The sequence below is a fragment of the Triticum dicoccoides genome, chromosome 6B, assembly GCF_002162155.2.
Source record: "Triticum dicoccoides isolate Atlit2015 ecotype Zavitan chromosome 6B, WEW_v2.0, whole genome shotgun sequence".
Lineage (NCBI taxonomy): Eukaryota > Viridiplantae > Streptophyta > Magnoliopsida > Poales > Poaceae > Triticum > Triticum dicoccoides.
The window spans coordinates 258,270,984-258,280,796 of record NC_041391.1 but is presented as its reverse complement, the minus strand read 5'-3'; positions in this window follow the sequence as shown (position 1 = coordinate 258,280,796).

The following is a 9,813-nucleotide window of genomic DNA, read 5'->3' as shown; positions in this document are numbered from 1 at the left end:
TAAAAGAGGCAAGAATCCAGATCCAAACCACACCGTCTTCCTCCCGCGAATACTCCATCAAAGCGCCTTTGACCTAGAAACCCATTCCACCATGGATCGTCAACGCGGCTCTTCTTCACGCGCTCCCAGCCCATCGCCGGGGAATTGGAGGAGGTGCTCTATTTCGCACAACGAGCTCGTGAAGCTCCAAACGGGGGGATTCCTCCCTCCGGCCTTCATGATCCCAGTCCGGGCCGGACTGGTTAGTTATCAAGGTGGGAGACAGGCGGAGGACACTCCAAGCCCCAATAAGGGGGAGCGAGTATGTTTTTTCCCTTATCTCATGAGGGGACTTGGATTTCCAATACATCCGTTCCTCCGCGGGCTCCTGAAGTTCTACGGACTCCAGCTCCACCACCTCACGCCCGCCTCTGTCCTGCATATCGCGGGCTACATAGCTCTTTGCGAGCTATTCCTGGGCATTGAGCCCCATTTTGCATTGTGGAAGAGGTTGTTTTGCCTCGTACCCCGTTCTCAGCAGGGGTCCATATATCAAGTGGGCGGCGCCGAAATATGGCGCATCGCCGGGACCGGATACCTATCCGGCACTCCCAAGAAGGCGTCCGAAGACTGGCCCTCGGAGTGGTTTTATATAGAAGACGCTCCGGTGCCAGACCCAGTTCGGATCGGCCTCCCGGAGTTTAGTGCTGCTCCCTTGAAGAAACGCCTCAGCTGGCGCCCACGGAGCCACCGATTGGAGGAAGACAAGAGCGTCCACTACTTGATGGGCCGGATAAGATTAATGGCTCATTCCGGCTTGACCATGATCGGAGTCATGGCGACATGCATCAAGCGAGGGATACAGCCACTTCAATACAGAGGCCACCCCATGTGGGATTTCAACGGGGAAGACGATGCCACCCGGCACGGCCGCGAAGGGCCGGATTCGGCCGAGGATCTGGCGAAGATCCTGTCCAGCCTGTACAAGGGGGAGAAGGAGGATTTCCTTCGAACGGACCCTTTGTATGGGTTTTCCATGATCAACCCCAGAGGATGGGTAAGTGAACACCTTGAAGGGCCCAACCCATGCTTTCGAAGTTTAAGCTTCTTACATTATGTCTTCGGCGCAGGATCTACGCCGGACTGTGGAGGACATGGTGAGTCCTGCTCCGAAACTCGAGGATCCAAAAGGATCCCTGGATCCGGACTCCGAAGAGGACCCGGATATCGAGGTGGAGCTGATCGACGGGGTGTATCACCAGCTCAGCATAGATAATGCTTTGGTCGCCATTACGGCGGACTACCCCGGGCTAACTCCGGCTTCCCAGGTGACCGCGACCGAAGTCCGGACACCATTATCTCATCCCTGCCCATTTCTGACCTTCGCGAACGATGGTATTTTGCAGGAAGCGCCTTTACGGCAGGAAGCCGATCCCGCGGCGGCCGACCAACAGAGGTTAGTCCGAACCAGCAGGCGGAAAAAGAGCACAGTGCGGACGGAAGCGCCGCAAAGGTATAGCTCGTATTTGAATTTTTAGAGCAACGTTCTGAGGAAACGTCTGAGTGCTCATGATCTTTGTAGGAGAAAAAGCGTTCGCCGGACTGCGAGCGCAGGAATTGCCAATCCGACCAACACCGGCCAGGCTCCAGTGCCCGGCCTGGAGGGGGAGGCAAGCGCAAGACGCGAGCCGGATCCTTCTCCAACGGAGGATACCGACAGACTGTCCGCCACCAAGTCTGAGGTGGAGAGCGCCATGAACCATAGGCGCCGCCGGACAGTATTTCAAGAAGCGTTCTTTTCCCCTGAGGCATTGGATGCTTTTAACGCAGGGGACGCGCATCTCCGTGCTGCTCAAAATGGTTTTACCAGAGCCACGGAGCAGTATGTGAAAGACATACGGGTAAGGGAATTTTAATGGTTGTATATACCAGTAGCCCCTGAGACATAAAGTAGTTATGCTAACTGATTTAAGGATCATTGGAAATTTCAGGCACTTAACGAGAAGAACGCCCAGCTGTCTCGGGAGCTGCAAGATTGCAAGGCCCAACTTGAGGCCGCACTTGCTGCCGCAGGAGGAGACGGAAAGACCCCTCCTGGTAACACATTTTTATTAATAAATATAAGCGTTGTGCGGCGTGCGCGCGAGTCTAATAATGACATGTGCAGGTACCGCCGGACAAGATCCGGACAGGCAAGCATTGCTACGCTAGCTAAAGGCCGGCGAGAGAGTGCTGAATAGGGTTCAGCAGGAAAGGAACAAGCCCCAGGATGCCAACGCCAAGCTCGGAGAAGAGCTGAAAGGCGCTCAGGCCGAGCTGTCCGGCTCCGTTAAGGAGAATCAGCGGCTTCGTCGCCGCATTTATAGTGAGTGCTTGAGCGAACTCTTTTGAAAAGAAGAGTTCGGCGAGGAAGTATTTTGACATGATATGTCTTGTAGGTATACTCACAGGTCGTCCTGTAGAGGAGATGCCCATATCGATGGGTGATCAACTTCCCGAACTATTGCAGCTGCTCGAACGAGTTCGGCAGGCAATGAGCGGCGTCGTTCAGGCTTTATGGACAACCCTCACCGTACCCGAGGGCCTCGGGGAGCTTGCGGAGAAGCTGGAGGGAGTGCGGCAGCGCTTCCGTTTGTGGAAGATTTCGGCTTGCCGTCAAGGTGCCAGGGAGGCTTGGGCCATGATGAAGACGCGGTACAAGAAGGCGGATCCCAACCACATGGCCGAAGTTGGACAGGTGGGGCCCGATGGAAAGGAGATCCCTGTGAGTTTAGTGTATAGCCAAGTAGAGTTGGCTGCTAAATTTTCCCAACAGGACTGTAAACTAGACAGCCTGTTAGACGGGATTGAGGAGGAATACAATCAGTAAATTTGACAATGTATGTTATCCTTTAAAGTGACATGTGAAATGCCTTCTAGCCGGATTGTAGATTGTTTGTCTTTGCCGACCTTTTCGCTTCGACCTCGGGACCCTAGAGTCCGGAGTGTGTCCGAATACCTTTTTGGTTAAGAAACAACCGTGGTATGCATGGAGACCAGGCGTAGGGGTCATTAGTGCTTTATCAGACAAGTGCCCAACTAGTTATGTTATATTACATGGTTAGTAAGAAACATCTTCCAGGGAGAATAGTTCCGTTAAGGGTTCCTTTCCCTGGGAGGTATGCCCTAAAGTGCATGTCCGGACTGCAAAGAAAGCAGTAAAACATCTGGGGGCAAATAGATAAATAGGTAAAAAGTCATCTTTTAAGTCACCGACCGAATATTCCCTTAAGAATGCTAGCTTTCGGCTTCACCCAGTCTGAGGTACACATCCGGCTGACCCGGCAGTAACAATCACAGAGGTGCTCCCTTTACCTCCTAGCCGAACAATCGGGAACGTAGGGGTAAGCACAGGAGCCAGGCAACCCAGCTTGGCCAAAACTTAAGTCATATCGATGCATATAATGGCGAGTAAAAGGTACATGTGGAAGCTTGACACATGTGCTGGGTAGAAAACCCGTATAATTGAGCTTCTGTAAAAGAAGCCCCCAGGAATAATGAGTGCGGATGGCACATCATGCGTATGCAAAGAATGCAAAAATATGCCCGGAAGGGCTTTTAAGTGAAAAGGATAAAAAGAGAAACAAAAGACAGCCGAAGTGTAAAAGTTTGGACGGGGGAAGGGGACGAACTCTTAATCCGGCGCTAGGCATAGAATCGTCGGAGGCGGGCTGCGTTCCATGGGTTCGGCTCGAGTCGGTGATCCGACGCATTTCGTAGACGGTATGCTCCGCCGGTCAGTACTTGATCGATAATAAAGGGGCCCTCCCATTTGGGCTTGAGCTTGTCCTTTTTCTTGTGCGGCAGGCGTAGAACTAGTTCACCAACGTTGTAAGTCTTGGCCCGTACTTCTCTGCTTTGATATCTTCGGGCCTGCTGCTGATAGAATGCGGAACGAACCTTCGCGACGTCACTTTCTTCCTCCAATGTGTCCAAGCTGTCCTGCCGATCAAGCTCGGCCTCTCTTTCCTCATACATGCGCACTCGAGGTGAGTCATGAATAATGTCACAGGGCAAAACTGCCTCTGCGCCGTATACCATAAAAAATGGTGTGAATCCGGTAGTACGGTTAGGTGTTGTCCGCAGCCCCCAGAGTACGGAGTCGAGCTCCTCGACCCATTGTGTGTCGGATTTGGTGAGTGACCTCACTAGTCTGGGTTTAATGCCGCTCATTATTAGACCATTTGCTCTTTCCACTTGACCGTTGGTTTGAGGGTGATAGACTGACGCATAGTCGAGCTTGATGCCCATATTTTTGCACCATGACTTAACCTCGTCGGCTGTGAAGTTCGTGCCGTTGTCGGTGATGATGCTGTGGGGGACTCCGTAACGGTGTACCACCCCTGATATAAAGTCTATCATTGGTCCGGACTCTGTCGTTTTGACCGGTTTGGCCTCTATCCATTTGTTGAACTTATCCACCATGACCAATAGGACTTTTTCTTGTGGGTTCCCCCTTTAAGGGGTCCAACCATGTCAAGCCCCCAGACCGCGAACAGCCAGGTAATGGGTATGGTTTTGAGGGCGGTGGGTGGCATATGGCTCTGATTAGCAAAGAGCTGACAACCAACGCATCGCTGGACCAAGTCCTGTGCGTCTGCCCGAGCCGTCGGCCAATAAAATCCTGTACGGAATGCCTTTCCTACAAGGGCCCGGGCTGCTGCGTGGTGTCCGCCTAGTCCGGCATGAATTTCAGCCAGGAGGTTTCGCCCTTCTTCTTCGGAGATACACCTTTGAAGGACTCCGGTGGTACTTTTCTTATAAAGTTCTTCCTCATGGACCTTGTAGGCCTTCGATCGCCGGACTATGCCGCGGGCCTCTTTTTGGTCTTCGGGAAGTTCCTGCCTAAGTAAGTAGGCTAGGAAAGGTTCTATCCACGCAGCGATTACTGCCATTATGGCATGGGCGGAGGGTGTTATGTCGTCTGCCGAATCACCGGTTGGTGCGGTTTTCTCCGGTTTGTCGCTACCGGGCTCCTCTTCCCATAGTACGGATGGCTTTAAGAGCCGTTCCAGGAAGATATTTGGAGGGACAGCATCACGTTTCGCACCGATGCGTGCCAGGACGTCGGCCGCTTGGTTATTATCTCGGGCTATGTGATGGAATTCGAGTCCTTCAAACCGAGCTGACATTTTTAGGACAGCGTTGCGATATGCTGCCATTTTCGGATCCTTGGCATTGAAGTCTCCATTTTTGGGACAAGATTGCAAGGTTTGAGTCCCCGCGCACCTCTAGGCGTTGAATGCCCATGGAGACCGCCATCCGGAGACCATGTAACAGGGCCTCGTATTCGGCTGCATTGTTGGAGTCCTTGTACATTATTTGAAGTACATACTGGACTGTATCTCCAATGGGGGACGTCAGTACGACGTCAGCTCCCAGTCCGGCCAACATTTTGGAGCCGTCGAAATGCATAGTCCAATTGGAGTATGCGCCGTACTCTTTAGGGAGTTCGGCTTCAGTCCATTCGGCGACGAAGTCAGCCAAAACTTGTGACTTTATAGCTCGTCGAGGTTTGTAAGTGATGTCGAATGGTAAGAGCTCAATGTCCCATTTTGCTATCCTGCCTGTTGCGTCGCGGTTATTTATAATGTCATTGAGTGGTACTTCAGAGGCCACTGTTATCGAGCACTCTTGAAAGTAGTGCCGGAGCTTTCGAGACGCCATGAACACCGCATATGCTATCTTCTGATAGTGCGGGTAACGAGATTTGCAGGGGGTTAACACAATGGATACATAATACACTGGTTTTTGAAGAGGGAATTTATGCCCTTCTATCGCTCGTTCGACGACGAGGACTGCGCATACAACTTGATGTGTTGCTGCGATGTATAACAAGATTGGTTCGCCCAGAGTGGGCGCAGCCAGGACCGGATTTGTTGCCAGTATGGCCTTTATTTCTTCGAGTCCGGCAGTGGCAGCATCCGTCCACTTGAAGTGTTCGGTGCACCTGAGGAGGCGATAGAGGGGCAACGGCTTTTCTCCTAAACGGGAGATAAAGCGGCTTAATGCTGCCACGCATCCTGTTAATTTTTGTATTTTTTTGAGGTCTTTTGGAATATCCAACTGTGACAAAGCTTGGATTTTGGCCGGATTTGCTTCAATTCCTCTACCGGATACGATGAAGCCCAGCAGCTTTTCGGCTGCTACGCCGAAAACGCATTTTTCCAGATTCAGCTTGATGTCATATGCTCTGAGGTTGTCGAATGTGAGCCTCAAATCGTCTACTAAAGTTTCGACGTGTTTTGTTTTGACGACTACGTCGTCTACGTATGCCTTGACTGTTTTGCCGATCTGGGTAGCCAGACATGTTTGAATCATGCGCTGATATGTTGCGCCGGCGTTTTTGAGTCCGAAGGGCATCGTGTTGAAGCAGAATGGTCCATATGGAGTGATAGCCAGAGTATGCATCCAGGAAGCAAAACGAATCGTGCCCTGCTATGGCATCGATAATTTGATTGATGCGGGGGAGAGGGAAGGGATCCTTTGGGCAAGCTTTATTGAGGTCTTTAAAATCGACACAGAGGCGCCAGGATTTATCCTTCTTTGGTACCATTACCAAATTTGCTAGCCAGTCCGGATGTTTGATATCTCTAATGAATCCGTCTTCCAATAGTTTGGCTAGCTCTTCTCCCATTGCCTGTCTTTTGGGCTCGGAAAATCGTCGAAGAGCCTGTTTGACTGGCTTGAACCCTTTTAGGATGTTTAGGCTGTGTTCTGCCAACCTGCGAGGGATTCCGGGCATGTCTGAAGGATGCCAGGGGAAGATATCCCAATTTTCCCAAAGGAATTCGCGCAGTGCGGCGTCTACTTCGGGGTTCAACTATGCCCTAATGGAGGCCGTCTTTGTTGGGTCCATTGGATGGACCTGGAATTTTATTATCTCGTCTGCTGGTTTGAAGGAGGTGGACTTGGATCTTTTATCGAGTATCACATCGTCCCTGTTCACCGTAGAGCGCAGCATGGTGAGTTCCTCGGCCGCCAAGGCTTCGGATAGTGCCTCGAGGGCTAGTGCGGCTGTCTTGTTTTCGGCGCGGAGTGCTATGTCCGGATCACTAGCGAGAGTGATTATTCCGCTGGGCCCAGGCATTTTAAGCTTCATCTACCCGTAATGAGGTATTGCTTGAAAAATTCTGAATGCCTCTCGTCCTAATATGGCGTGATACCCACTGCTGAACGAGGCCACCTGGAACGTGACTTCTTCAGATCTGTAATTGTCCGGAGAGCCGAACACCACATCGAGTGTGAATTTTCCGGTGCAGCGCGCTTGCCGACTAGGGATTATTCCTCTAAAGGTTGTGCTGCTTCGCTCAATACGGCTCCAATCGATTTCCATGTTTCGCAGAGTTTCCTCATAAATGAGGTTTAGTCCGCTGCCGCCGTCCATGAGGACTTTTGTCAGTCGAAAGCCGTCCACTATGGGACTAAGTACCAGTGCGGCTGGGGCTCTGGTTGTTCGGAATGTGGGCTCGTCGCTGCCATTAAAGGTAATAGCTGTGTCGCTCCATGGATTTGCTGTTGCTACTTGGTAGACTTCGGCGAGTTCGCGGATTGATCGTTTTCGCATATTATTTGATGCGAAAGTCTCGAAGACTGTTGATACCGTGCTGGTATTGTTGGAGTGGTTTCCCGGAGCTAGAAGCTCTTCGCCACTTTTGGCCACCTGCCGTAATATCCAACATGCTCGAAGGCTATGTGTTGGGACGGCTCCCTCTGTATTATGAAGCTTATAGGGTCCATTGAGCCATCCCTCCAGTACGGTTTCGTTTCCCTGATTGGGTTTTTGTTTTTTCGTTTTTGCATCTGGGGCCTGAGTGTAAGGCGCCCTTTTACTGCGGACTGGGTTTGGGGCCGGATTATCCCAAAATTGATTTTCGGTTTTCCGGAAACTCTCCATCGCACAGTACTTTTGTACAATGGATGCCAGATCGGTGAAGCGCGTAATTTTGCGACGATCAATGGCATTTAGTATTGCCTTGTCCGTGCAGTTATTGCGGAAGATTGATATTGCGTTTTCCTCTCCGCAGTCCTTTATCCTGTCCATAACCAGGAGGAATCTGGCCCAGTAGTGATGTACTGTTTCTGTAGGCTCTTGCCGTATTAGAGATAGATCGCATATGTCTGGGCGGGTGGGTGGAATAAAATCCGGATCCCTGCCCATCTTGAGTCTCAAAGGCCAAGGGGTTTCCGAATTCGGAAGTGTGGTTTGCTGGGGACAATCCAGCGAGTCTGGGGTGATGCATGATTTTAAGTTCAATGCTCGATCGAAGTCCGTCCCCCCGCGGGAATCCGGCATGGAGGGTTCGGGAATCCGGACATGAATTGTTTTCAACACTGGCAAAGTGTTTCCGTATTGCTCCTCTACCACTTCAACGTGGTGGGTGGCCTGGGGAGAGTTAATCTCTCTCAGATCGGTTTTAAGCCCAATCTGGTTGTAGTCCATAGCGACTCCTAGGGCGGCGATGCGATCCAAGAGCTCGTTAACAGACGAGAGCTCTATTGGATCTAACTGTTCGGCAGCTTTAGGGCTGACGCGAAGATTGCTTTCGACGACTTGAGAAGTCATTGCCGAAGCGGCGGCCGGACAGGCGGTCATGAGAAAACCACCAAGCCGGATAGTTTGGCCGGCGGCCAAGGCCCCTCCGGCGAAAACACCGTCTTTGAAGACGGGTGGAGGCATCCGCTCTATCGGTGACGACACAGAGGAACTCTCAATGAAAGCACCAATGTCGGTGTCAAAACTGGCGGATCTTGGGTAGGGGGTCCCGAACTGTGCGTCTAGGCGGATGGTAACAAGAGATGAGGGACACGACGTTTTTACCCAGGTTCGGGCCCTCTCGATGGAGGTAAAACCCTATGTCCTGCTTGATTAATATTGATGATATGGGTAGTACACGAGTAGATCTACCACGAGATCAAGGAGGCTAAACCCTAGAAGCTAGCCTATGGTATGATTGTTGTAATGTATGTTGTCCTACGGACTAAAGCCCTCTGGTTTATATAGACACCGGAGAGGGCTAGGGTTACACAGAGTCGGTTACAATGGTAGGAGATCTACATATCCGTATTGCCAAGCTTGCCTTCCACGCCAAGGAAAGTCCCATCCGGACACGGGACGGAGTCTTCAATCTTGTATCTTCGTAGTCTTGGAGTCCGGTGGACATTGATAGTCCGGCTGTCCGGACACCCCCTAGTCTAGGACTCCCTCACACGTCTCTGCAATAAACATAGAGGATGTGTACCCGGAGAACAACAGGGGAGGCACTGACGAAATTTATGCGTCGGATCCGGAGCAAAGCATATGGGAAAACGAACCCAATCTACACATACTCGGGCTGTCCTTGGATAGCGTTGGACAATTCGAAAGAATCAAGGTTATAAATATGAAAATGCATGCATATTTATAACTATGACGCTTTCGAACGGGAGACACATATTGGTTACGCATACTGATGATTCAAGACACATATATAGCTAGCTATCAAGTTTCATCGGCACGAACACTGGAACAGAGCAAATAAATAATGGGGGAGGAGGACATGTCATTTGTGCTCACCCACGAACGAGGGGGCAGAGCTCGTCGAACGCACGGCGAGGTCGTCGAACACCAAACCTCACTGCGGTGAAACAACTGCACATTTAAATCAACCCGATCAACACAATTATATATGATGTTTCTCATAACAAAATCGGAAAATATATGACCTAACTAATAATTCACAAATATAAGACCCTGTCGGCCTCGGGGGGTCGGGTGTCGGGGTGTCTGGGTGTCGTGTCAGGGTCGGGGTGTGG